This window comes from Falco peregrinus, chromosome 9 (assembly GCF_023634155.1).
Source record: "Falco peregrinus isolate bFalPer1 chromosome 9, bFalPer1.pri, whole genome shotgun sequence".
Lineage (NCBI taxonomy): Eukaryota > Metazoa > Chordata > Aves > Falconiformes > Falconidae > Falco > Falco peregrinus.
In genome coordinates, this window is record NC_073729.1 from 7,420,185 (window position 1) to 7,447,479 (window position 27,295).

Genomic DNA, 27,295 nt, shown 5'->3' on the forward strand with positions numbered 1-27,295 from the left:
TTGGGACAGCAGATAATCTTTCTTCATGTGGTGACGTAAGAAACATACGAACTTGTCACATTCGTTGTAATGATAAAGCATCTTTCATATCATTTTATACTTTAAAATAATTATCCTGTTTGATTTAAACAAATTGATCTGTTATGTAACCCTATAATGACATTTAGGTGACAGATAAGATGGGACATCTATGAACGGTGCTTGAAACCCATTAAAAAATTATTATTTTTTTTTTGCAAGTAAAACACAAAAGAAAAATGGACCTAAGCAGGGTTATGTAGAACATTAAGTCCAGTCCCTCCTCGCTATCCCTTAGCTGCATATAGATGGGCAGTGAGCATTTAGTCTAGAAGGGTCCATACAAGCACCGACTGTGCACCCCTTGCATGGTCACCAAAATGCTTCATAGTGCTCTAGCAAATATTTGAGACTTACAGTAAAAGATCAAATGATTTTGTTATACATATATGTATGTGCACATGCACTATGAAAAGAAAGTTTAGGCAAAATTTCACAGTGTTCACCGAAAGAACCTGGTACATAAAGAGAAGCAAAGAAATGTAATATTTTAGCTGTATTTGTTTTATATAAAGGTCTCACAACATAAAGTTATCGTAACTCTGTAGATTCTTAGAAGGTCCTGACCACTGTAGTACCAAGGCTCATAGCCATCCCAAGTGGACACAAAGCTGCTGAAACTCAGCATGTATTGCTGGAATACTTATTGAAGAGGCAACTTTTAGGCCAGCTGGCAAAATACCTCATTCTGATGAAAATGTAAACACCTGTGACATTTTAGGAAGATGTAGTACTATTTAGGAAGTTCAACAGTATCTTAAAGCCAATTAGATTCATACTGAAAGGTACTCTTGAAGTCTTAAAATGCATTTGTTCTTATTTTGAGTTATATGCTCTAATAAAGCTGTCAGCATTTTGGCATCCCTTTTTAGCAAAACTTTAAGAATCCCTGCGAACTGGTTTGAATTCATTTTGGATTGTAGATTCTCCCTCAGTCCCAGCAGGGGTAGTAGGCTGTGATTCATAACGTACACCTTAGTTGGAGTCTCCTATTCCTATTTGGACTTGTCAGTTTACCTGAATAGTTTTCTTTCTTGTAAAATGCCATAAAAAGTCACTTGATTTACTGAATTCTTGACAGGATTCCATGGTTAGTATTGGATTTCCTCTCTAAAATACAAATGTAGTTGTAAAATTGACTATAGCAGAAGGTGGTTATTCTGAACAGAAACGTCTAAAGCACGAGCATTGCATCAGGAAATACGCCCCTGAAGCTCAGGGCACTTGATCCGAACTGTGCTTTGGGCAGGAGACGGTATGCCTTTTCCCTACTCTTCTCTGCAGGGGACCCACTGGCTATTCATTTATCTTGAAATCAATGCCAAAAATCCCAGCAACTTCAACAAGAACCTGGCTGGCCCATATTTTATAAAAGAAGGTAATGTGCCCAGCAGAAACTTGGCCAAGTTGTCTATGCTTTAGTAAAGTAAAATTTCCACTAATGAAATGGGTCCTTCCTCCTGAAGCCGATAAATCCAAACAACATGGCTAATCTCTGCACTTTCAAGGTCTCAGATGTCCTTTTGTCTTCTCCTTCATTTGTGGCTATTTCCAATGGATAAGGCTGTCTCTGAAGCTCAGTGATTTATTTCATTTTTAGACCACAGCATTTCTCTTTCCCTTAGAACTGTGACTGTACAACATTATAGCATTTCAATAGGCTCTCTCTTTCCATGGTTTCCTAAGAGGGGGAAAAAAAAAAGCAAGAGGCTATGCATCCTTGTATTATAGATATAGTTACAGCTGCATTATTGAAACTGTAATTTTACTAGCCTTGTGCAACCAAAATGTTAACACTGCTCTAAAAATGTACTGAGATATACATCTGCCTTTGAGTTTAACTGCTTGGAAAACTTTGGAATAAATATGAGGGTTCCCCCCGCTTCAGGGGCAATGATGTGAGTGCTGTTACAGTACTAGTTTTGTTTCAATACAAGACCTGTACTGTAAGCCTTTGGTGGCTGAAAGGTAAATTACATTCATGCAAAACAAAACTGATGAACTACTGAAAGCTGTAGCTGCTGAAATAAATTCCTGTGTGCTAAATTTATGGGAACTATGTGCTGTGTACACCACAGTACATTTGCTTGTAGATTCCACTTTCAAATGACTTTCATTACCACAATAAGTAGCAATACTGTGAGAACAAGGTCCACCAGTGAGGAGTAGAAAGGCATAATTTTGTTGTTGGAAGTACTGATGCTCATCTGCATAAACCTCGTGTGGATCAAGGAGTATCGCCTGTGTATTTATTTTCCTTTCCCTTTGGTTACTGACACAGAGGCAGTAGCAGGGCCTAGAGGCACGATTTCAGAAGCACCCTGCTGTATTAACAGGCTTGACCTTGAAGTTTAGGGCCTCCAGTGCCAAGGTTTCCTCCTACACACTGGGTTTTACTTTGTCATTTATGAACATACTTGTTTCCTCAACTGCAGTGTCTCATGTTTATATTCTGTATCTTTCTTCTCATTGCAATGACCAGTTTACTTGAGGGAGACTGAAAAGGAGGAGGCTAAAGAACGGGTAATGTCTTCCTTTCTTTGCACAACCTTCTGCAGCGTAGATAATTTTCATGTTTGGACAGCAGAACTGGAAGATGGTAAGTTTATGTTTTCTCAAGGTTTGTGCTGAATTGGGTAACTGTCGAGCATAAAATTGTTCAGTATGATGCTGAACTGTGTGTGTTGTACTTCTCACAGCAAATAATAGGGAAGACAGCAAGTGTTGGTCTTCCAGATCATAGCCATTTAATACAGTTGTCTCACATGCCACTTCTTATTTATTGTTCTAAAAGCAGTGAGTCCTTAAGAGCTTACAGACATAGTAATGGTTGAGATGTAATTGTTAAAGAGCAGGTACTTCAGACATGACATTCTGCATAATTGATTGAAAAAATATAGACTACAGGACAGCCAAGACAAGCTTAAATTTGAATCTAACTTGTTACACAGAAGTTCTCCTTACCAATGGGCACCATTAAATGAACACAATCGTTCTTAGTAACACTGTCAGCCCACAAAACCAAAAAGGATTTATATTTTGATTATTTTTAAAGTTTAATGACAAATCCTTTCCTGTCTTCACATTAAAAAATAAAGGCTGTGCTGGAGTCCCATTAAGGGACTGCTTTAGAGCCTGGTTCTCTGAGGCACTTACATTGTTTAAATTTTAATTTCTAGTCTGAAATTTTTATTTAAAACAGTACTTACAAACAAAACAAAACAAAAAAATTTCCTCATAGTCTTTGGCTTCTACTCTTGCAAAATTTTCTAAGCTTTTACCTGTCCCAGTGAATTCTCTGCCAACTCCCAAAGGCATGTTTTCCCTTCTTTTGGCCTCCCCTAGCCAGTGCTACAGTACTGTGGGAAAGCACTCTACTTAATGCCTTCCCGTGGTATTTTGACTAGGAATAGAATATATGGAAAGAGGTAAGACTACATTCACCTTTGGTGTAATGCCATGGAAGGCAGTTCAAATGGCAGTCAGTGAGATAGTATCACAGATAAATGTGTTTCACGCAACGCACTTTTTTTTGGAAATTTCTGACACAGATGCAAAGTTGGGAGAAGGGACTATAACCAGTACTTTATTCTGAGCTTCCACCTCTCTTCTGGCTGCAAAGTATGATTTTCGTCATAATTAGAAATTACTTGGAAAGTAATCTTTTGGTCTGTGATTTACTCATTGCAAATACCTAGCCTGTACAAATCGATATTTAAGCTGTTTTGAGTAAAGAAATGGGTCAGACATTACAATTCTGTTTCCTAACCAGAAGCAAAACATCTCAGAATTCAGTTTTTATGTAAGATGCTGCTACATCTGAAGTTCTGTGAATGCACTATTGCGTATCAGTGTAAGGGTGCCTTAAACACTTCCATTAATTCTAGTATTCGTTGGATCAAACTCCAAATTCCGTAAGTAGGTGAACATTCCTGTTCTTTGACAAGCCTGCTAGAATATTGATGAAATTCTGACCAAGTGAACACGAACAAAGCCAAAATAAAATTAGAAAGAAAAAAAATCCCTCCTTTCAGAATTTACATCTTGAATGGCTGTGGCAGCAAAAACATATTTATTATCCTCATCTTCATTGTGCAAAGCTCCCTGAAATCCGAGTTAGATTTACACTGCACAACTCAACAGTTAAACACAAATTTAATTCTAATTTACCGCTGAAGATGAGTTTAGCTGAGTGAGATAAGAGCCCATATGACCTACCAAAGAACCAGATGCATCTCTCTTGATTCCTGTTCAGATACCTTAATGAAATCTAGCTTGGATTATAGCACTCTTCGTCTACAGATCTCAAGCCACTAGGGCAGCTGTGGCTAATTTCTGTAGTTGGCTGGAGAGCTGTACTACATGTGCAGCATTGCCCAGAGGTTCCTGTGCTATATTTCAGCATCTCCTCATTGCTTTTGCAATAGAAGCACTCTGAGCAGATAGACAACAGACATTGCCATTGCTCTCTGCTTGCACACCTCTTCCTTATTCCTGGTGCCCAATGGGGTGCTGTGACTGAGAAAAATCAGTCAAATAGTTTTAAAATATTTCAAATGAAACATGAACCTGCATTATTTCCCTCTGTTCTTATACAGGAGATTCTCTAGGCTCAGGGCTTGCAAAACTACTGTACTTAAGAAACAAATACTGTACTTTGAAAAGTCTTGCTCACTCCTTTTGTTGGTTCAATGTCCTCCAGAGTTTTGATGACTAACACTTTAAAAAAACCACACTAAAACCCCCAAAACCAAGCAGAAAAACAAAAAGGTGCCTGGATTAGAGAGACCAGGTTAGGTTTGAAGTCTGCAGGTGACCGTCCTGTGTATCTTATTCTATTCTATGACATTGCTGAATACAAATAGGATAAGACTTCTTGGTGCACTGGTATTGCTCTTCAACTTTAATGGAGTCTATGGAGTCCATTTTTTTTTTGCTTCTCATCAGAAACACCTTATTGCCTAACACTTAGAAACCAGATTATTTTACAGGCACTGTGCTGTTCAGAAACAGGGCTGTAAGGAATGCTGTAGTCATACAGTTATATTAATGTCAACAAGAGTGAAAATTACCAAATGAATACAGACATTTTTATTATTTCTCCTTTATGTTTTTAGGGCTAAGTGTTGAATGCCTCAGCATAAATATACAACTATCAATGAGTACTCAGTGCTTGTAACTACAGAGAAGTAACTCCTTGTATTTGTTTAAAGAACCCCGAGTGGGCCAGTGACAGGTATGTTCTTGAGTTTTGTGTGCGGAAGGTGAGTAGGTTCAGTGAAAGACTGAGCTGGAGTTGTCTGGGAACGAGATGAGCCCATGGCAGCATAGTTCTCTCATCCTGTGCATCGCCACGTTATGACACTGAGTATCACTTTGTAATATTCCACTTCCTATCTATAATGCAACGCTTCCATATGAATGGATTATTTTGAAATTAGCCATGTATTCTTTCTGCCCTAAATCAAAATATGCCTGTGGTATAATACTAAAACCATGACAGCGGTGGGAAAGACTGAAGATACTCTTAAAAAAGGACTGACACACACCTTCATTTTAAAAAAAGGTTTGGAAGTAAATGACGTGCCTTGCTAGGATTCTTCACGCTCTTCTCCCATCCCAATAGAAATGACAGTGTTACCAACTACTCACTAACGACTTCAGTAGTCAGAATTTCTCATCTGCTTCCTGCTGAAACAAGTTGGGGGTTCAGGGTTTAAATGGAATACATGAGAAAATAAGAATCTGTCCTCCTAACTTCTCCTTTCTTAAAAGAACTTTGTAGAAGAAAGGGACAGTAGAAGAAGCTGTTGAGGGTTCAGGGCCTCGTGCTCTTCTGAACAATGTCAGCAGCCTAGGTTTCCTTAATGCCTTTTCCATATGTGATAAGACTTGCACTCTCCCAGTATTCTTTCAAGGATGGATATATCATGAAAGCTCTATGGATTTTACTCTGTAATAAGCCTCTAAAAATAATTGTGATAGCTTTAGCTGTCTTCAAAACCCAGTATGTTTATCATTAACAGTACAGTTTAACTATTCATTGACTTCTGACAAACTATAGCATAAGCCAATATACCATCCATACTGAGGTGAAAGACATCGATAGCTAGGGAACTGTGCTAATGCAAACCACCAATACAGAAGATCTATTGGAAATTAATAGAAATATGAACAGTGATAATTTACGTTATTACATCTTGCTGCCATCTCAGGACTATACTGTTGTCTGTTTTCAGCACATAGATGTTCCAGAAATATAATTTGTGATGCACTACTCTCCACTGACCTGTATCCTCTGCTTCTGTTCGCTTTAATTGGCACTTACAGGTTTGGGCCCTTAAAACTGGCACAAGAATGAATTAATGTGATGTGTTTTAACCTTCTGATCTTATCAGTTTAATTACAAGAATAAATTAATCTTGAATATTTTTCAATCCTTAAAAAAAAAACTTTAAGAACCAAAAAAGGGCGATCATTCCATTCTCATTATGTCTCCAAGATTGCCATGAGAAATAAAATAATTAATATCTATGCTTATTCTTTATCATTAGTCTTTGTCCTAAGAATGGATTAATGAGAATATTCAATGAGAATCAGAACATCCTTGCATTCACTTCTGTGAAAACTCATTCTTGTGTCAAAGACTGTAATGAGGACTGATAGAAGCATACAATTAATTCACAGCAACCTTAAGGTTGTAGTGAGAAAATAGTACATCATTCCAGACTGATGACCAAGGTCAGAATAAGAGAAGATGAAGAATGAATATGAGAAGATTGAAGTAACAGCATTTTAAGTCTGCATTATAAAGCCTTTGTTTGACAGCGTATCATTTTAAAATCCACATTAGTTTTTATTGACTACGGTTTTGATTGCATTAGTGGTTTTTTTTCACATCTCCTTCCCAGATGTTTCTTCAGAACTAAGCAATTACCTATCAAACTGATTTTCTCCATCTCTCCTAAGTAAGAGGTTGGCAAGAAACAAAAGAAGATGAAACTACTTTTTGTGTTCCACATCAGAGGCTAAGAAGTAAGAACACTGTGGAACAAAACGACCTGTAGAGAAATTTCCGTCATATCTATGGGTTTGAAACACACATAATCTGGTTTTGGCCCAGTATATATTTCTGAGGTATTCTTTGCTGCAGTGATTAAAGCATATAGTACTGATAGGGGTGCTCATTTTCTGAACTGTTCACAGCAGAAAGTACAAGACAGCAGCTCATGCAAATATGGAGTGCTTGGGTGGGCAAAGCCATAAGGAGGAAGAGACACTAACACAGGAAGACAAGAAGATTGCACAGCTGGTTAGTTCGGTGGTTTTGTTAGGCCTTGTGCCGTGTGTGTTGTGGGTATTATTTCTCATCAGTGCCCTTGCAGTTGTGTGTTGCTGGCTTTGAATGACAGTTACTGATATAAAGTAACGTATAGTAGCAAGAAATTAAATGAGCACATCTTGAAAAATGTTTAAAATGGGTGCTTTACTTTTGATTAATAATTAACGTTGCTTAGTTTCTGTAGGTTTAAAGGAATTATTACAGCAGCATGCCTGCTCCGTTCTATTACAGGTGGTGTCAGGTTTTCCATTATTAAGCCCTGTATTTTTTGATTTGTTTGGTAACGTGGCTATAAAATTTGATTCCAGGTGTGAACTTGCCAGGAAAATATCTCAGCTTAGCAGACACTTAAAAAAATTATTTTAATTTTTAAATAGCTCAGCTATTTGATGGTTAGCAGAGGAACGGAAGCCTGGGATAACTCTTCACAGAGAGCGCGCTGGTGGTTCGAGCGTGGCCTTCTCACAGGATGCTATGCTTTATGCTGTTTGTTTCTTGTCACAGAAATGCTGCTAGAAGATAAGCAGAGAAAGTTGCAGTGAGAAGCCTGACAAAGGAGGGACTTCACACCATTAATGAATACCTGGTTCAGTATTACAACAAAGCAATTCTTACTGTAGCTCTTCTTTACAGCTCCTGGTCAGAGCCGAACTTAAATTGAGGTAGAAGGTATATACAGAGGGGGAAAAAAACATTCTTAGTGCTGTAGTGGCAAAATATGGACCATCACTATGGAATGTGGCATCTAGTGAGTGGATGAGGCAGTGAGCACAAACCGAAATACAAGAAATACTAATTAAATATAAGAAATAAATATGAGAAAAAACGGTCTGACTGTGATGGTGCTCAGACACTGGCACAGGTTGCCTAGGGAGGTTATGTAGTCTTTACCCTTGGAGAAATTCAAAGCCCAACTGGACATGGTCCTGGGCAACCTGCTGTAGCTGACCCAGCTTTGAGCAGGGGAATTGGACTGAAAATCTGCAGAGGTGCCGTCCAACCTCTGCTATTCTGTGCTTCTGTGAATAATACTACTGATAATAATAAATAGATCTGGAACCAGATTAGACTGGTGCTTTCCTTCTCAGTTTTCCATTGCTTTCTGCCTGAGTGATGGTAAAGGTATCTGTGTCTCAGCAGATGGTTGTGCCTGTGTATCTGATTGTGAAGACAGCCCTCCTGTAACTGTGTTACTATGCAAGTACAATAGAGTAACTTTTCTGTTTCATATGTTTGGGGCTGTCTTTGAAAAGCCGAAGAGTTAGGCTTTTTTTTTTTTTTTCTTTTTTAAAGTGGCCTTAACCTTGGTGGGTTTTCTTGGTGGTTTTTTATCTCCTTTTTTTTTTCCCTTCACACTGATTCCTAGTGGGATCTGTCCTTCAAGTAAGAAGGAGGAATAAAGAGGTGGCAAGCATAGCACAGAGGTATTGGCAAGGCAGTTTGGAGATTTTCTGTACTTCTCTTACACTCCATCCCTTTGGGATTTGTTACAGGATCAGAGGTGTAACAAGCAAGTGGGACAGGAGGAGCCGGCACAGTTTTGAATCCTACTGCCAGAACTGTTTGTGTTGAACATCGCCCTGTCAGTGGCTAAAATGCAGAAATAACCCTAAAAACAGACAAGCTATGAGCTGAGTAAGTAAGATTCCAGAGGGTTGTGGTTTAATGCAGTCTTTACTGAAGTAGTGTTCTTCATACCATTGACTGCAGAAGTGCCTATTCTTTAGTGTCATTCCAGGTACCAAGGAGCTGACATCACACAAGCCACCATTCAACATGACAGCAGCTTGCTGAAAAGTATTTTCTTTTCCCAGCATTAAACAAGGCCTGCTTAGCCAGTGACGTTGGAGAGGCTTACATCTTCACATTTCACCAGGAGCCCGATGTTCTGAACCACTAACTTTACAAAGATCTCTCTCTTCACAGAGGCTCAGAATGGAAACCTTATGAAGAATTCAATTTGATGTAAGACCTGCAAGAAATGCTGCTATGCTAGAGAAATTTAAGAAACCAAACTCTTTGCTTAGGATATCAGCAAGGAAAATGTGTAGTGATAAATTAGTCATCTCATATTGGTTTATTCTTTGACAGCAGAGCCCTTGAAGGTGAGGTGGGAAGCAAAGAGACCATGTAAGGGAGACCAGCCTGCGTTCAAAGGTTTGAGACTTTTTTAGTACCTCAGCAAATTAAGAGAAGGGGGTGGATCATGGTGTCCTTGCAGTAAGTGAAGGAGAGAGCTCAGGCTGTCAAAAATCCCACCTCTGTAACAGTATTTACTGCCAGAGAAAAGCAGATGGAAACAGTGCCTGAAACATCCTTTGTCACAGGGCCTCTCCCTTGCTTGCCCAGCTGCAAGTGTTCAGAATCTCCTGCAGCCAGCTAGTAGGTCTTAACAATTATTCAGCTTACTCTTATTTTAATTATTCTTATACAGCAGGAGCTCATGAAGGGCTCTTGGGAGGCAAGACACCTGGCAGAGCATCCTCAGGGCACTGAGAGATGGTTAGGTCCCCAAAGATATATAGTGTTCTGATGTCTAAAAACCTCTTTTGCTTCCCTTCTGTACCTGTCTTTAGTGCAAAAACATGAACCTTTGAAAGCTGGACCCCAGCTGTCGTAGGAATAAACCCAAACTACAGCCCAAGATGGCCTTTGAAAACTGCAAGTTCCTTAGACCACAACAGAACCGATGAGTACAACTTCACACAACCGCCTTTTGATTTCTTCACTTACATTTTAAAAATAAAACTACTGGTAACACCAAAGTGAAGAATGTTAGGTAAAAGCTGACTCCTTTCTCCTCCTCCTTCCCCCTTCCTTCCCCTTTTTAAATTCTGGAGTAACACGTATGGAGACAGCGTTGCAAGTGAGGTCTTGCGTGTGTCTGTGTGTGTGCATTAAACTGATACATTTAATTAACGAAGACACCTTGGGGCTCAAACCTCATGTTGAAATCCCAGTATAAAAAATTAAATGCATGTGTAACGTGTGTGAATGGTTGCCACTGAAAGGCAGTGAAGGAGCCAGTGAAATATCAGCTGCACTCCTGCTTAAGAAATAATTTTTAAAATTACTGTGATGATACGGTGTCTTAGCACTATGCCTGGCAAAAACGGAGCTATGCAGTATTTTTCAACAGTGAAGTACACAGTGCAAGATTCTTACTGTTTTGCTTGCATGCATACATGGTTTGTTGAAATGAGAACTGTCTTGTGTGCTTGTGCAGCATTTAGCACAAAGAACACAAAGTATTTGGGGCATCTGTGCTCTACTTTAAGACATGTACAATTGTAAATAGTGATTAACATGCCTAAAACCAGCTACATTTAATAAGGTAATCACAGACAGAATCACAAATTGAACTTAGGATTGTAACTTTTCTTTGTACTGTGACACGGTTCTTTCAGGTACTTTGCCATCTTGGAGAATTCCTGTTGTATTTAGGATCCAAACTTTCTATGCAATGCAAGGACTAACCTAAGTACCAAAGAGTAAAATTCACAAGGAGTGATGCTTCCTTGTGGTATTCCCACACACATGACTGGGAGCGGTGAGTCTGAATGCACGTGTTAGTTTCACATTGTTTAAAAATTCTTCCCATCGTATTTGCAAGTGACATCCCAGGCATTTCTGACAGAAATGTGGGTATCTGAAAAGTGCGCTAAGGAAACAGCACGGAATGCACTATCTGTTCCAGCGCCCTTCTGGGAACAGACCCATTTTGTGGTAGGAAATACACTGTCTATTGTCAATATTATCAATAGAACTTAAATTGTCATTTTCAGATTTTGTTTTAGTTTAATATATTTTCTTCAGTTAGTGATATTCTGGTGAGTGTGATTAAAATCTTGCCTCCTAGAAGAGCACATGGGTGAATAGTAACGGAAACTCATTTTTTTTTTTTTGCAAGATTTTGGAAGTCTGAATGTTCATACAGTCAAAGTGTTTGGCACAATCTCCAGCGTGAACACACATGAAAATACTAGTTAATACTATTAAAATGTGAGATTTTGCTGTTTGTTTTCATTTATAGATCCTGCCTGTTCTGCAGCTGTTTCTTATTATACAAGCTGACTAGAAGCTGAGGTATAAACATGAGGAAGAACAGAATAGTAGTACTATCTTAACCTGTTCATTTTATTTTCCAAGTTCCATATATCAACCCTTGCAGTAAGTATATGTCTTTCTAGTACAAATCCAGTCCAAGAGCAGTTCAAGGTAACACAAGTCCTATTAATAGACGCAGCAGGCTGATGTTAGTCACAGAAGTCATAAACCATCAGGCTTCTGTTATTCCTGACTGTGGTCTTATTGTATGTTAAAACCAACTGAAAACCTTAAATATAAGGATTTCCAAATCTACAAATTGCTGAAGGGGGGTGGGGAGGGGAAGAGATGGTCGGTTTTATTTTCGGAGAATAAAAATTTCTAATGAGAAATTATTACATGTTAACTGTTCTTGTTGTGAAGGTTTTTGCATGAGATTTTAAAGGGCAGAACTTCCCACCTATCTTATCTTGTGCTATAAAACGCCATAGCTCTAGATGGGAATTGTTTTGTCCACACCACCATCAGCTGGACCATACAAGCATTGTTCCTTATTAGATGAAAACAAAAACTATGAGAATCATTACCATGAAGTGCTGGTATTTCTTGTCACCCTGATAGTGCATCAGCACCAATTCCTCAGCTAATCGAGCCATGCCGCCTGGGTGAGAACTATCCTGTTCTTCATGTGCACCTGCTCAACACCTACATGATGTATAGAACTTACCTGAGCCTTTCAAGTAGACAATCGGAAACTTTTGCCTGGGGGGGGGGGGTGGGGGGGGGGGGGGGTGGAGGGGATAAGAAGAGTAAGGACAACTTGAATATTTCTTCAGCACAGTCTGCAATGTGCAGGTCTGTGGTCTGCAAGACAATACTTGGCTCAGTATTCTAAAAAGCTAGATGGGGAATAACTTCCTTTCTCTTCATTAAATTAGGGTCCTCTTAGACTAGTGGTTTATGAAATATGGAGGAAAATGTCTGTATCTTCACAGCTATCACATAAGCTTGGGTTGGGGTTCTCCAAATGAACTGTTTCTAAAATGATACAATTCTGGTTCTTACTTAGCAAATCCTCTTCAAAACCACTATCAATATCAATCAAAGAGCACTCAAATCAAAATGAAAGCGATCTTAGTTTATGGTTCTGAGATGTCCATTGTAATTCAAGTACTAGACTGTTTGGTATTTTTTTTCAGACAGGGGAGTGGTGTTTGGAAAGATGATCTAGGAAGTGTTTTACTGAGCTTCAGTCTGCACTGAGCAAAATGGATTTCTTACATTAAGCAAAATGTCTTGCTAAGGGGACACTGAAACTCCAAAATTTGTCCCTTTTTGGAAAGGCAGCATCAAGCTGTGGATTCCAAAAATGTTGGGGAAAAAAATAATGGACAAAGAGGTGGGGGAAGTCTTTATCATTCTGAAAACAAAGAAAATTAGGTATGGCTAATAACATTTGCAGCAATACCTAGAGAACGAGCTGAGGGTGTGAGTCCATAATTCTGTATGCTGTTTGTACACAGAGTAAGAGAGAGTTCCTGCTCAAATACACTAGAATAAGCAGAGAATAACACAAAATGAGATGATGAAACACTGTGTTATTAGTCCAGATTGTAGGGCTAGAAATCTCTCAACAGATCGTGTATCAGACCTGGGAACTTAACCCAAGCCTCAATTACCTCAATTACACGGTCAGCTGCCCTGATTTTAAGAGGAAGAATTGTATGGGCAGCCTTCTAGAGCTTCAAGGATCAGATTATAATTCCAGTTTTAAATTTCTTATTCAAACCAAACCCCAAATCCAAACCTCTTGAGCGTCTCTCAACACTGTTAACGCACCCGTCACTCCATATTCCAAACAGCATGTGTGTTCAACAGACAATAGTGATTGTTGTGGTGGGTGGCAAAATACGCAGTGGGTTGCAGTAGCAGGGATTATATCCTGGATCTTTTTAATATAATACATGGCTCATATTTCAAAAACTGTTTATAATTAGGGTATAAAATATGACTCTGATTAATATTTGCATCCAGTGTAATGCCTTCATTTGTTCCATAGTTTCATTTGAAACAATTGTATGCAAAAGATTCTGATGTTATGTCAGCTGAAGCTTAACAACTCTTATTATTGATTATAGACTTGATGGAAACTTCTCAGCAGTTTACAATATTTAGTTAGGATATTTGAAGAGACCTAAAGTATTATTATAAAGCAGCAAAGCTAGGTTTGGCAAAGAGCCTTTCTTTTGTCTCTGAAACTTTCTGCAGTAAATTTAGAACAGAAGAGCATGTCTCTGGAGTAAAAATATATGTATTGCTGGCTACAAGTGTATGTTTGCTGCTTCACAATTTTAGAATTAGATGATGGACTTATTTAGTAGACATTGGATAGTAAAAAGTAAAACCCTTAATTTAAAACATTCCACATTGCCACATTCCAAGAAAAACATGGACCGGTGAACAAAACCAGCAGTATTGTAATAAGAAAACAACTAGGTGCATTTTTTCCAAAACCTAAACCCAGAAATCTAAATGTATGAGTTACTGGCTAAAAATGCCATTTTCATGTCTAGTTTCTTCATGAGGTGAAAAAACAACCTAGATGAGAAAATTAAAAAATAAGATCTAAGACTCTAGGTCAAGCTTTAGAGCACAGCTCTAACTTTATAATCATCTTTTCTTAATCTTCATGTTTCCCTTTTAATTTAAAAATGTGCTTTTTTCTTTGCGAGAGATTTATTATGACAGCATTATTTTTAATGTAAAGGTAAGACACCTTTATCATAATTCTTTTTAAAAATTACCAATCACTGTGACCAAAGGATTTCTGTCATATTCTGTGCACTGGCTTCGTTATCTAATCTAGGAAAGGGATCACTTTTGACATAAGCTACAGAAGAAAACTGCTGACATTTAATACGAGCCCCATTTCAGCAGGCTGCATATGCCCCTGATTGCTTGGCATCCATTTCTGATTACTATCAATTTCTGAGCATTGATCGTAAGTCATGACTGTTCAGAGGCTCATACCTACACTCAGCTTGCTAACATTCCAGCCCCACTTTCTACAACATCAGCCTAATTTGAGTTTTACTGAATCCTAACTGTAATAACACTTGGAAGTGAGAATGGAAGATTGTGGGAAGTTCAAAGAGAGAGAAAACTTGAGCCAGATTCTTGAATCCCTGCTCTTCCCAAGAGTGCTAAAGCTGCTTTACTTTGACTGACTTTCTAACAGGTTTTACAGAAAGAGAGAATCTGTACCTGTGCAAGAAGGTACAGATGAGAGGAAGGCAGGAGGGCCATAACTTCAGAGATACTTGTTCAAATTAAAGGAAGGCCCTGAAAAATGGAAAAAAAAATACTGTAGGAAGGTAGGGCATGTACAGGCAAGATGCTGGAAATCAGAGGTGCACTTTTCTCCTCCTGGATATCGCTGTGCTGCCTGGTGGAGTTTACCCTCTGTTGAACATTTAAGAAAACACTTGTGATGGCTGTGTGGATGACAGACATAGATGCCGATAGAAGAAAGGAGGTAGGAGTCAGGGACGTTGCTGCATCTACAAGGCTCTGTGTTACTGTTATGCCTTTGGGAGGAGGACGTTCTCTTCTCCTAAACTTGCGCAGCAAAATTGTGCTCAAGTGACTTAGGACTTTTGTCCTATAGAAGTCCATGCTTCTAAATAAACAAATCATCGTCTGCTTTCTGAAGAGCAACTTCTCTTATGCCTAATCCATGTGGAGGAAATAAAACAAGAGGATTGGAATGCTACTCGCTTGTTGGTACATCTGTATGATGCTATTTGTACGTGCTGATCGTGGATATTTCACAGTCACTTCCCTGTGTTCCAGATTTCACATTTAGTTATCTTCCAATAGCACACAATATCTCCTGAGGGCAGAAGATTATTTTTAAATATAATTAGTTTTGATGGGGTGAGGGCAAAGGGGACTCTTGGATCCTGGACTTGCTCAGCTGTTTGAGCTCTTGCTGTTTGTGGATAGTCCAATATTAATCAGAAGGATGCTGCATGTAAAATAGAATAATCTTTGTGGTTACATCTTTTATCTCCCTTTTGAAAGCTAGGCAAAAGGCAGCCTCTTAACTGTGCTCAGTGCTTTGGACAACTCCATGACGGCCCAGAAAATAACACCAAAACATGGTGTGTCAAATGCATCTCCCTTAGGAGGTTCGGTGTGACCACTCCATTATGTGCCCTGACCTTCACTGCCTGAAGGACAACAAGTTTTGTTCTTGAATCTGTTTCTTTCGACCTCTGCCTCGCCCATTTTGCTTTGATATGCATTATAAATACAGCTGCCATAAACAGCTGTTTAAATAACTAGTATGGATTATTTTGTTGTACTTGCTGTGATGTGCAGAGGGAATATAGTGCTTTAATACATAATGAGAAGTACATTAATTGAATTATAGCCCTTCAAAGTTAAGAAATACAGTTTGATGAATGATATCTTCATGTTTAGAAAACAGGGGATCAGATTCCAACTTAGCTGTAATATTACATATTACTTATGTAGTAACGGGATGAATCACTTAACAGTCACTACTTGACCTGATAAAATGGTGGTATGAGTTAAACTGATGCTTCTAAACTGCTCTGGAATCCTCACAGCACATTGCCAGTATTGAAAGTAGTCTTGACTGAAAAATCTTCACCTGGACACCTACAGAAGAGGCACACTGCAGCACTGGCCCGTAATGCCACAGAGGCAGTACTGTGAGCTTTTCTGTTGCAGCTTGCTTTTTGGGAACAACTAACTTTTGTTCAACAAGGCAGTGGTCCATATGAAAAGTAGGTGACATCTACTGTGATGGGTAATGGTGATTATGCCTCTTGGAGTCTGAGTTTCTAAACTGGGTGCCTAATCTTGAGGGTTTTAAACAACTTGGCATCTAAGTCCATATATACACTAAGATTATTTTCACCGTGCAGAACCAAAGACTGGCAGGCAAAAAGGAAGTGTCAATTCATACTTAACAGGTTTACTGAATTATTTATTGTCTTTACTCAAAGTTTGCTCTTCTAACCTTTACTCTCTTCTCATTTTTTCTGTTCTGTTTCCACCTTAATTTATATGTGATCTGTCTTTCCTTCTCATTTTCCTTGCATTGACTTCTACGTAGAAGATGGAACAGGTAGAATTTCAGTTTGAATCCGCATTTTTAGCATCTGATGTTCAGTTGTTTGAAATTAGGCAAAATTCCAAAAAGTGGAAGCATCTTCAAATCAACAGATGCACAGGTTATTGTTATAAGGACTGCATCTGCAGCTGCTATCCTGCTAAGTGATATGCTTTTTCCAGGCAGTTGCTAGGAAAACTGAAGCGTACAGCACACTTGCTAAAAGGCTTAAGGTGTTGTGCAGTATAAAACCATTTTTAAATATGTTACAGACTAGAAGACTAACCTCTAAAGAGAAAAAGAGATTGCGTCCATGGGGTCCAAATAGGGGGGACGCCTATATAAGAAAAACTGTACAAAAGTAGTAAGTGTGAAGCCAATAAAATACATTTCTGGTTGTGGCCTAAAAAACACTTAAGCTTATTGTATTACAATTGAATAAAACAAGAAGCTGGGTTATTGTCTGAATGACAAATCCTTTGTGAGGCACTGAAGCTCACTGCACGTTATTCCTGTGTGTCCCCTCACATAACTGTGCTATGATTTTATGAGTTACAAGCAAGATGTGCACCTCAAGTCTCGCGCTTTTAAAAAAAAACACCCAGCAATATTATCTATTTAGAGAAGGCCTGAAGCATTTTCAGAACAAGTGCATCATTTTAAAAGTTTCTCCATGGGGAATTACTTATAAAAATATGTATCTTTTGGGATTTGTACCAGGATATTTCTTAGTTATTGCTGACATGCCCCCCATAACACCATGAGCTTCCTCAAAGGGCAGGAAAAGAGAATCAGTCTCCCTTAATCACCAAGTATAAACCAAATAAATTTAGCAACTACCTCATGCTATTGAGGCAACAAATTGATGCATTCATAGTTCCCCAATGACTTAAATGCATAAAAACTAACAGAAAAAATAAGTACTGCATGTTGCCAGGATGAAATCTCAACTTTTTTTTTAGGGCATCCGCTGGCTTGGAAACCTGCAAGTCATGTGTGACCGAAGATCATCTAGTCAGTCAGCAGAACCATTTGGACTGTCGAGGTAGGTAAAGTGAATTGGAGGGGTAGTAAATGAGACCTGCAAGTAATCATGATAGGGGTCCAGTCCTGCACCTATTTAATACCTAGAATTGCATTCAGGAGTTATCTTACTGTTTTGGGCAAGACTATTAAAAACAAAGAATAAAATCTATGGAGTTTCAGAGATCATTAGTAGAGACCATTCATTCAGGGTGCTTGATACCATCTTCAACACAGAGTACAACTCCTCTGAACAGCCCACCTATGCTAAATCAAGTATAACATGCAATTTTGGTCTATACTAGTATTCTACTGTTTATCCTCATCCATTGATTTGTGTTGACTATTTCAGGTTTGAATAAACTCAATACTCAAAAGAGGTTTTCTAGCATGACTCTACTTTTTTATACAATGATAGCTTTGTGGTGTCCCGTGGGCACTGAGGTTACATTGTGCTATTTGCTTTGTATTTTTTAAAAAGACAAAGCCGCCCCAGGTAGTCCCTTGCTATTTAAACTGTAGTTGGCTATGAGAGGAAAGAAATGTAACCATGTGCTTCACATATTACGTATCAAAGCCATCCATCAACACCATCTTACTTGAATCTTGTCTTGGATTGAAGTCGTGTTTTGCAGAAAAGGGCTTGAAACCAGATGAGTTTTATGACAAACGTTTCTCACAATGTTAGATGTAACCCTCGCGGATTTATTTATTATTATACTTTGGAGAATGTTTAGATTCTTACAGGATTGGGCACTCTTTTCCAGCTGACTTTATTTAAAGTTATAAGTCTTGCATCTGACTAGGGTCCAATGACCCTTGCACATAGGGCTTTACTACGGAGGGAGACAGTTACCGTCCAATTGCACACGAGCCTTCACAGTTGCATATACTAGTAGGAAATCTGTTCTGTGCTTTTTTATCACTGTTTTCTAGTGATCATGGTGAAAAATGTATGTACCTATACAGAGACATGTAAAAAAAAATAATCAGTGTGGTTATATTCATCCAGGGTTATTTTATCTAGTAATTTACTTTAAAGAATATATTTTTAAATTTTAATTATCCAGTGCTTTAGCAAAGAGAATAAGGAGGCAGAATGAGAGCCTTGTCCAGCTGTAATCTCTAACTTTTGCAGGTTAAATTTATTAGTCTGTTATATGGATATAAGCACAGGCTGAGACATTGTAAAAACTTCTGCGTGCATTTGACCCTTCTCATTTTGATTTACCAGCCTTTAGGAGTTGTCTAAATACTGGAGGGGTTTTTTTCAGGTATATTTTAATGTTTTTTTGGAAGGAATTTGCAGGACGTTTAGGGCAGCTCCACAAAAATATGTGTATCTAATTTACTCTTTCAGCTTCAAAACTCTTCTAAATCCCTGTTCAGATGTCTGCTCACCCTAGAGTCAAATAAGATTCGTAGCTACCAGGTTATTGTCCAGTACAGTTCCTTAATACATGCTGTTAAAAAGCATTTAAGACCAGACAAGACAAAACCCTAAGAAACTTATCTCAGGTCTCTGTTTCTATTGTTTAGAAGGTAAATAAGGCATAGGTGTTTACAGTATTCAGCACTGACACTCTTTTTATTGCTACCTAACTTGGCCTCCATAAACACAGGACATGGGAGGAAGTTGCCCTCGTGATTCTGGGTATTTGTCTGATGTGGTAAGCTTCTAAGTAACTTTGCATACCTGTGCCATGATTGTTTGCCTCTGGGGACCTGGAAGGATGTAAGAGCACCACTGTTAGACAATGCAGACGTGACAGTAAAGTTCTGCTCACATTGCATAATGGGTTGATTTCAGGTCTAGGGGCTGGGGTGTTTTTTTTTTCAATTTTGGAAGTTTGACTTCTAGTTTTCTTATTCAACCAATGTGTGTACTGTTTATCATATGTATGAGGGAATAATACATAGTAAAGGCAAACCATAATAATGCTTTAAAGTTCTTTACAGAAAAGAAAAGACCCTTGTCAAGTCTGGAAAATGTGATCTTTCATTCCTTTCTCGCTCTTCATTAAAGAAGGAACAACTTGCAACTGCAAATGTAATTAAAACCATTTCTAAAACAAGAACAAAGACAACGTAAATGAGGTAGTTATCTAAGTTCAGATTGTTTCTATTGAAGCATAAAAGATTTTTGTGACTTACAAAAAGATGACTTAAAACTCTTCTTACTCAGAAGATTTTACCACCTTTTAAAACTTTATCAAAATACTATCATTGCAGACATCACTGATGTCAAAAGCCTGCACTGTCACCAGAGTAATTTGAATAAAGACAACTGACATCTATTACTGAATGCACACTTCTGTAGCATATTTATAAAAGCTTCTCGACTCTGAAATCAAACAGCAGCTGCTCAGCAGCTAGGCCCCAGATCAGCTGGACTGTGGTGACAATCAGGCCTTGTCTTATTTTAATAGACAAGTACAACCATCACCCACACAAACAGTGCGGCAAGATAAATGACCCCGTTCTTGTAAACCACCCACATCCAACATAATCCTTAAATGTTCTTGAGGTAGAGGAAGAAAAAAGCATTGGTGCTATTCCGTGTTTATGATCGTATTTGTAAGTTAAGCCATCCAGTCTAACAAACTGAAATGCTTATTTTTCTAATGTCTGCCTGCATGATCTTCAGTGCTACCTATTTTTGTCTGATCTTTTTGTAAATTTACTTTCCTAATAATTTAATCTCCTACTTGATATCTTGATTTGATAAACTCTTTGTTCACTCTAGTTGTATCTTGGTTTTCCTTCAAGTACATATATTTTTGACCGAACAACCTTGCTACATGTTGTCATGAAACAGATCGAACTGTCCCCAAGGGGGACAGCTGTCTGCATTCTAGGAATCCTAAGCAGCAGCTTAGACAGGAATTCTCATTTCTTTAAGGAAGTTGGTCGTGTCCCCCCCCCCCCCTTTTTTTTAAAAAAAAAAGCACACCCTATGTAAATATATTTATGCAAACAAATAAAGTTACAATCCCGAAAAGGTCCCAGGTTTTATGCTACTGTTTCATATCTCACCAGGGTGTTAGGCCCACTGCCAATGCTAATCCATTCCACATCAGAAACCTAAAACCTCTCAGATGTATTAGGCAGCCTACCAACGCTCAGCTGCCGTGCTGGAACTTGGCTTAACTCCTGATAGGCAGCCCCTTGCATTTCTTCAGTGGGGAAAAGGCTTCTTAAAAAAAGAACTTGTCATTGGTGACTGCTGAGAATGTTGGTGACAGTGGTTTCATTAAAGTAGTTGCTGAAGCTGTATTGTTGCCATCTTGCCTGTGGTGGTCACTACTGAAAAACTGAAGGCTTTAAGCCACCGATTCAGAACATGATATATTTGCCAGCATTTACCACAGTTATTTCCTTTCTGAGTGTGTGGAAACAAGACAGACACAATTGATAACAGTTAGCAAATGTCATATGCTGTACTATTTGCAGGGAAGCTCCTGATAATTAATGAGTAGTCCAGAGGTATGGATGTTCTTTGCATTCTTGTTAGTTTGAAACACTTCATCAGCTATTTGTTTTTTTAATCTCTTTTGAAGCTTTGATAATAGTGTTACAACACCACCAACATACACAGTAAGCAATGATTTTTGGTTTTTTTGAAGCTTGTAGACGCAAAAAGGAAAAGTAGCACCTACTGATTTATATAGAAGAAGTAAGCATTCTATTTGAAAATACAAATGGATGCTAACAAACGTTAACCAGTCCCTGGGTCTAATAATCCTGTTTCGCCTATTCTTGCTTTAAATTGGCTGCAACACACAAAAAAGTTTTATTTAAACAGGAATATCATGGTCCTAAAGTGTGAAAACACTAAAGCAAGCTATTCAAAGGGCTAGAAGCAATTTCAGAGATATTTTTCCCTAAAACCCCCTTAATGCCAGAGGTGCCCATTTCACCCTCTACATCGTCAGCCAAATAGCTTGAAAAGCAGTTGCCATTTTTTAGATAATTAATACTCTAAATCAATTCACGTTTGTTTTTATCTGGGTGTCCATTATGCGATCTGTTGCTGTTACCCAACACAACAGCTGGGTATAATTTGCTTGTGGCTTATTTGGCAGCTTACAGGCATAGAATTTAAACTTACATATACTTCAAAGGTGTTGGGAAATGGTTAATATGAAAGTAACCCCTTCAGCAGAGAGTGCTGTTTTGCCTGGCTGTGTTGTACGTTTTGCACCTTTTTTGCGCAATCTGTGAGCCTCTAACTGCTACTAACCTGCATCATTCATAGGGTAGCAAAATGCCATCAGATGATATTCACACTATTTACCCAGCTAACAGTTTAATGGGATGGTGTGGGGATTTTGGGAACACTCTACACAGACAACATGTAATATTGACCAAACACTTGATGTTCCAGTCCTGCTCTTTTCTGGGGACAGACAGTGCCCAACTACACCACGCAGTGTAATTGCTTTGAGTTGTATAATGTCTTTTACTAAATGCTAAAAACGTCACTTTTGTGCTTACACAATGACAGCACTATTTTACTGTGACACCTGTTTAATTTTAAAAGATTTGTATGTGTTTTGCAGGGTGGACCAGTAAAATAAGTTTTGTTTACCCCAGACAATGGCTGGCTGAAAAATGAAGTGGTCTGGTACTGCTATTGGTTATGTGGCATTGCATGGGTGTTCTTAAAAAAGGGATTTGGCTGACACAACTGTAGAGCCTTAACCCAAAAAGTCAGAAGAATGACTTCCTTTAGGTCAAAATGAGGAAACACTGTTAGGTGCTGTGCTGCTTAAAGGAATTCACTGTGTCCATTTTAAGGTTGAGATCAGGAGTGGTACATGGGGAGCTGACTGGTGAACAGTTACCAAAATCTGCCGAAGTCCTCCTGCAGATCTGGTCTGAAGACTCTGTGCTATAAGCAGAAGGTACAACAGAGTGCTCTGACAGCCTGGAAAGCACTACCTGGAAAGGACTGTAACAAGAGTGATGAAAAGTAAGCACTTTACGTTTGTGGTCCGTATACCTGGTCCCATGTGGATCTGCTGCACGTTTCTGTACACCCTGGAAGTAACCACACACGTGACGTTGTTAACAAACAACTTTTAACACACACGGAATGTAACGTGCTGCTGGTTGGCACGTTTGTGTCTGACATGAAGTGCAGCACTGCCAGCCAGAGAGCCTGATTGCCGTTTGATGGTCTGAGGGCCAGGGCTCAAAAGACAAAGAGGAAGAAGACTGGCCCACAACTTCTGATCAGCAATGACTGAAAAAGAGCTGGCCCATTCAAGGTAAAAGAGTTAAAAGTTAATTCAAAAGAAATACCCTGTATTTATGAATATTGTTAAATAAATATACCAAAATATTAGTAAAGCACACTTGGAAACCAAACTCGTGTATGAAATGAAAAATGTTGGTATTTAAAAGCTGCTTTGAAATATTTTTGTTTTGTAAAATACATTTCTTAAAAAATGAATGTGGCATATAACCACAAACATACATATACACACATCTGCACACGCATACTTCCCAAACCCGTAAGATGTCTGTTTGAAAGATGTCAGTTCTTTCAGTGACTTAAAGTTTCTTCAAGGCAGAAAACTATGGAAGATACAGTATAGCTGAACATCTGTCTTGTCATGTAGGCAGATATTAGGATTAAATTAACTAGAAATGAATAGAATGATATATGACAGGGTGCAGATGTCCCAGCCACAGTGTGATAATTTCATTGCAAAACTATGTAATGAATTCCATACATTACAGAAACACAAATATACCACTTTAGGTAATTGTGATGAAAAGGTATAATATGGAATGGATAAACAGATGGTGTACCCAAAGGCATTTTTCGTTTACTGTTGCTCTTTAGTCATTTTGAAATTACTTTATTTGGTTACTGTACGTCTATTATTACATCTTTCTTTTTAATTTTTTCTTCTCTTAGCTCTTCTGAATCTGGAGTGCATGAGGAGCATTAAGGACCATTTTGCATGTCTGCTCCTGATAGATTGGTTAGCTTCTATTTTCTTTTGTAAACTCCACATTGCTATGCTACATCTAAAGCCAACATTTCCGTGACTTCAGAACAAATTGGATTGATTCTAGAAGCATTTTGGCTTTATATAGTTTCTAAATTGGCACATGCTGCATCTGTGCTACTTGAATTAGCAGAACTGTTCATATTTTACCACAGATTATTGGCAAATTTTCCTTTATTATTTGGAAATGGGTACTTTGGATAGTGCGTGCCATTGCAGCCTATTCATTTCTAATAGGTATATTAAAATGTGATTACATTAGGTTATATTTTATGATAGGATTACTTGACCATCCTGAAAAATAACCCACCTTTTTACATCTGGCAACAGGTGTTTTAAAGTGCTGTAAATAGTTGAATATACAACATGGCTTTCCATCACTGGTCTCATTTAGAGCCTATGGTCAGCCCAGGACTTCATTACTGTCCGAAGCTGAACTGCAGGGAGACCAGTAACTGAGGGGCTGCATGGAGAGGTACCTGCTCACTGTACCCACCCATGGCTGTGCTCTTAAACTGCGCCTGTGTCCTTGGAGGCTGGACTAAGACCCATTTGAAAATACAGAATTTTAGTTCTGCTGTTAGCTGCAGATTATTTAGCCAATGTCTCATCGACCTAGAAAATAATAGCAAAACATTCTCAAATGCTGTTGAGATTATGAAAAAAAAATCCAAAATAAACTATTATTTCTTTTTCACTGTTAGCATCTTGATTCATATTCTAGTATCATAGCAATAATATCCGCAGCATTGATGTTCACTTGCAATAAACAGCTTCTGAGGTTATCAACTGTTTCAGCTTCAGTTCAGCGTTTAATCACCCGCAAAAGATATTTATTGACTTGTATTCTCCAATGCCATGAACGCTACCTCTTAATTATTAACCATGTCTCTAATTTTATATCTATTTTTAAGAAAAAATGTTTGCTAATTGAAACAAAACATGCGAGTGCTGTTGCTGATTTTATTTCTTTCCTAAAGCAAGTCAGTGACTAAATACAGCAGTATTTTTATTACCACCAGTACAAACACACACAAGCACCCCACGTATTTCAATCACTTCTGCAGTGGTTGGTTTTATTGCTAGTTTTAATCACTTTAATTCAATACAGTTTATATAGTGGTTTGATGAAGGTGCTAGTATCAAGTTCAAGTTCCAGTACATTAAAATGTTAACACACTGGTTACTTAATTTTGACTTAGGATCTCCTTGTTTCAGTTTCAGTTTTAACGTTATTATTTTCTATTTCTTAAGCTTTCAAAGGAAGTTAATCTATTTAGAGGCATATGTTTTTAAATATGGAGATAGCACAGTTCATTTTCTCATGATGAAAGCATATTTTGGATAATCATTTTTTTCCAAACAGATGCCCAGTTTATCTCACTTAAATCAACTGTTTCTGACTGGACCAATTCCTGGATGAGTTAATTGAGCATGGCTAAACCCAAAATGCTGGACTAATCAAGGAAATAGGAAGAGGTGATGACTATGAAGATTCTCAGCTTTCAGTAAAGGTGTTTAGTTGTTTACTTATATTCTCACAACAGAAGGAATGTAACAAACTCAGCCCACTGGAAATAATTCTGGATAATCTCACTCCATTACTTTCGGTGAAATTGAGTCTGCTCACTCTACCCTGGTGAACCAGCATCTCAGGGAAACAGGAAGGTAATAGCTCATTCAGGCGGTACAAAATAAGTGACAGAAGGAAAGGCAGACTGAAAGCTGTGTGTCTTTAGTTTCTAATTTATGTTAGTAGTCCGCCATTAATGTATTAGCTTCTCATTGGCTATATTCAGCATCAAAAATCAGCGCATTGGCCATGCTGTTCATTAGTACCAGGCAAATGCCCTGCTGTCTTGCACACATCACAGCTGTTCATTCATGTTCGCTTTTCAGACTGGGAAACGTGAGTTTGGAGAATACTGATGTCTTGTTTGACCCCCCCCCCCCCTCCCCCCCAGAATCCTCTTCTGAGAAATGCATACTAAAAGTAAAAGAAAAATCAGATTCTTGGATATCTTAGCTGTCAAAGAGGGTAACTTTCTATTCTTAGTGCTTTGAATATACTCATCTATCACTTTCTGTGATATAGTTCATAGACAGACAGCTCATGGGACCATGCATAGAAATACATCATCATTGCAGCCTTTGTATATAAAAATAAAATAAAATAGTAAGGTGGCCTCTAGAGCTGATGGTTGGAAAGGACTTTTTATGGGTCAGGAACTGCATCATGAATATTTTGGTTAATTAATAATTTTGTACATGTGTATAATTATACTACTTTTGAGTTCGGCTTTAATAAGCATAACAAAGATGATGATAACTGATGCAGTTATTTCAGTTACCAGTTGTTTGGTTGTTTCTGAAGTCTTACTTTCCTAGGTTGCACATTTAAACTTGTCCTTAATTTGAAGTAACCAAAAAGTGCATCCTGTTCCAGGTCTTTTGCTAGATCATCAGTGACCACAATTCTGGACAGGTACATCTGCAAACTAATAATCTCGGTTGAAATTAACTAGTACCATTACTGATGTGCCAACAGCAGTGCAGCTGTAATTAATTTGTATGGTATCAGGGAAGAATTTGGTTCCTCTTGCTAATGCAATAACCAAGCAAAGGCTTTTGCAACTGTTCTGATGCCTGTGAACAAAAGGGGATAATGACAAACTTCTAGCTCAATTAATTAATAGATACAGACACATTTAGAACCTTTGAATGGATCTTTTTGGTCTCCTCATGGAGGGTGCTGTAACTGCTAGGTGGCACATAATGTTTTCCTAGGGCTCTTCCCTTTGGTTTCGGATTTGGAGCACAGTCGTAGAGTGATCTGCCTGAAAAGTTCACATCGCTCCTGTGCAGTAGCAGGCCAACGGTCAAAAAATTAGCTCAGGATATGACAATCAAGAAACACTGTCAGGCATCTGACAGCTACTAAATGTACAACTTAATATATACACCTGGAATTATAATTCTACCACTGTCTGTCAAATTTCCATCTGTCTAAGGGCGAGCACTCCATCCCTTTGACGTGCTAATTTTCAGTTTAAAAAAAAAAAATATTAAAATGTTTTTCTTTCAGAAAACAAAAATTACTTTAAAGCCACCAGTCTACTACTCGTAGGCACTTTTACAGAAATGATGCGGTGCATTTGCATAGAAGAAAAATCTCAAAAACTTTCAGAGTTATTTTGCAGACCTACTAGAGTGAGTGCTTCCACTACGGAATGGTTCTGCTGATAGGAAAATATGTGTGCAGCTGCACGCCTCCAGCAAGCAGTCCTTGCAGGACTGCTTTGAATTGCACAAAAACGGTGTTCTTCCTGTCCACTAACCTCTTAATTTTTAAGTTTCAACAGATTATTTTATGACTTACTGCATGTAAGTCATTAGAAAAGCAGAAGCAAAAACCCCGAAACAAAAATTTCTAGCACCTTCCTCCCACCATAAACCGATCCTCTCCCAATACTTTGTAAAGCAGACATGCAAGGAATAGTCCTACAGCTTACACAGTCTGTTTTTTTCAACAAGGCACCTCTACTAGAGAAGGAATCAGAAAAGAGCTGGCATACAGGAATAAAATAAAAAATAGCCAGGCAGTCATTCTGGGAGGTGATGGCCTGCTGAGTCGTATGA

General features: G+C 38.3%; 3 long non-coding RNA genes across 5 annotated transcripts in view; 2 read left to right on the top strand and 1 right to left on the bottom strand.

The window, feature by feature from the left end:
• Positions 1 to 27,295, bottom strand: part of LOC114011844 (uncharacterized) — a 146,412-nt gene continuing 119,117 nt past the window's right edge. The window contains exon 4 of the long non-coding RNA XR_003553957.2: positions 1 to 1,759. This is a non-coding gene — a long non-coding RNA (uncharacterized LOC114011844). The remainder of the gene's footprint in view (positions 1,760 to 27,295) is intronic.
• On the top strand, positions 2,580 to 12,228 carry LOC129785185 (uncharacterized). 2 transcript variants are annotated; one of them, XR_008748833.1, is made up of 3 exons: positions 2,580 to 2,677; positions 5,196 to 9,055; positions 9,148 to 12,228. It is a non-coding gene; the product is annotated as an uncharacterized LOC129785185 (long non-coding RNA). The 2 variants fall into 2 exon arrangements; XR_008748832.1 differs by having other exon boundaries at positions 9,515 to 12,228.
• On the top strand, positions 12,283 to 27,228 carry LOC114011843 (uncharacterized). 2 transcript variants are annotated; one of them, XR_008748831.1, is made up of 3 exons: positions 12,283 to 17,655; positions 19,593 to 22,906; positions 23,563 to 27,228. It is a non-coding gene; the product is annotated as an uncharacterized LOC114011843 (long non-coding RNA). The 2 variants fall into 2 exon arrangements; XR_003553956.2 differs by having other exon boundaries at positions 12,283 to 16,974; positions 17,573 to 17,655; positions 19,593 to 27,228.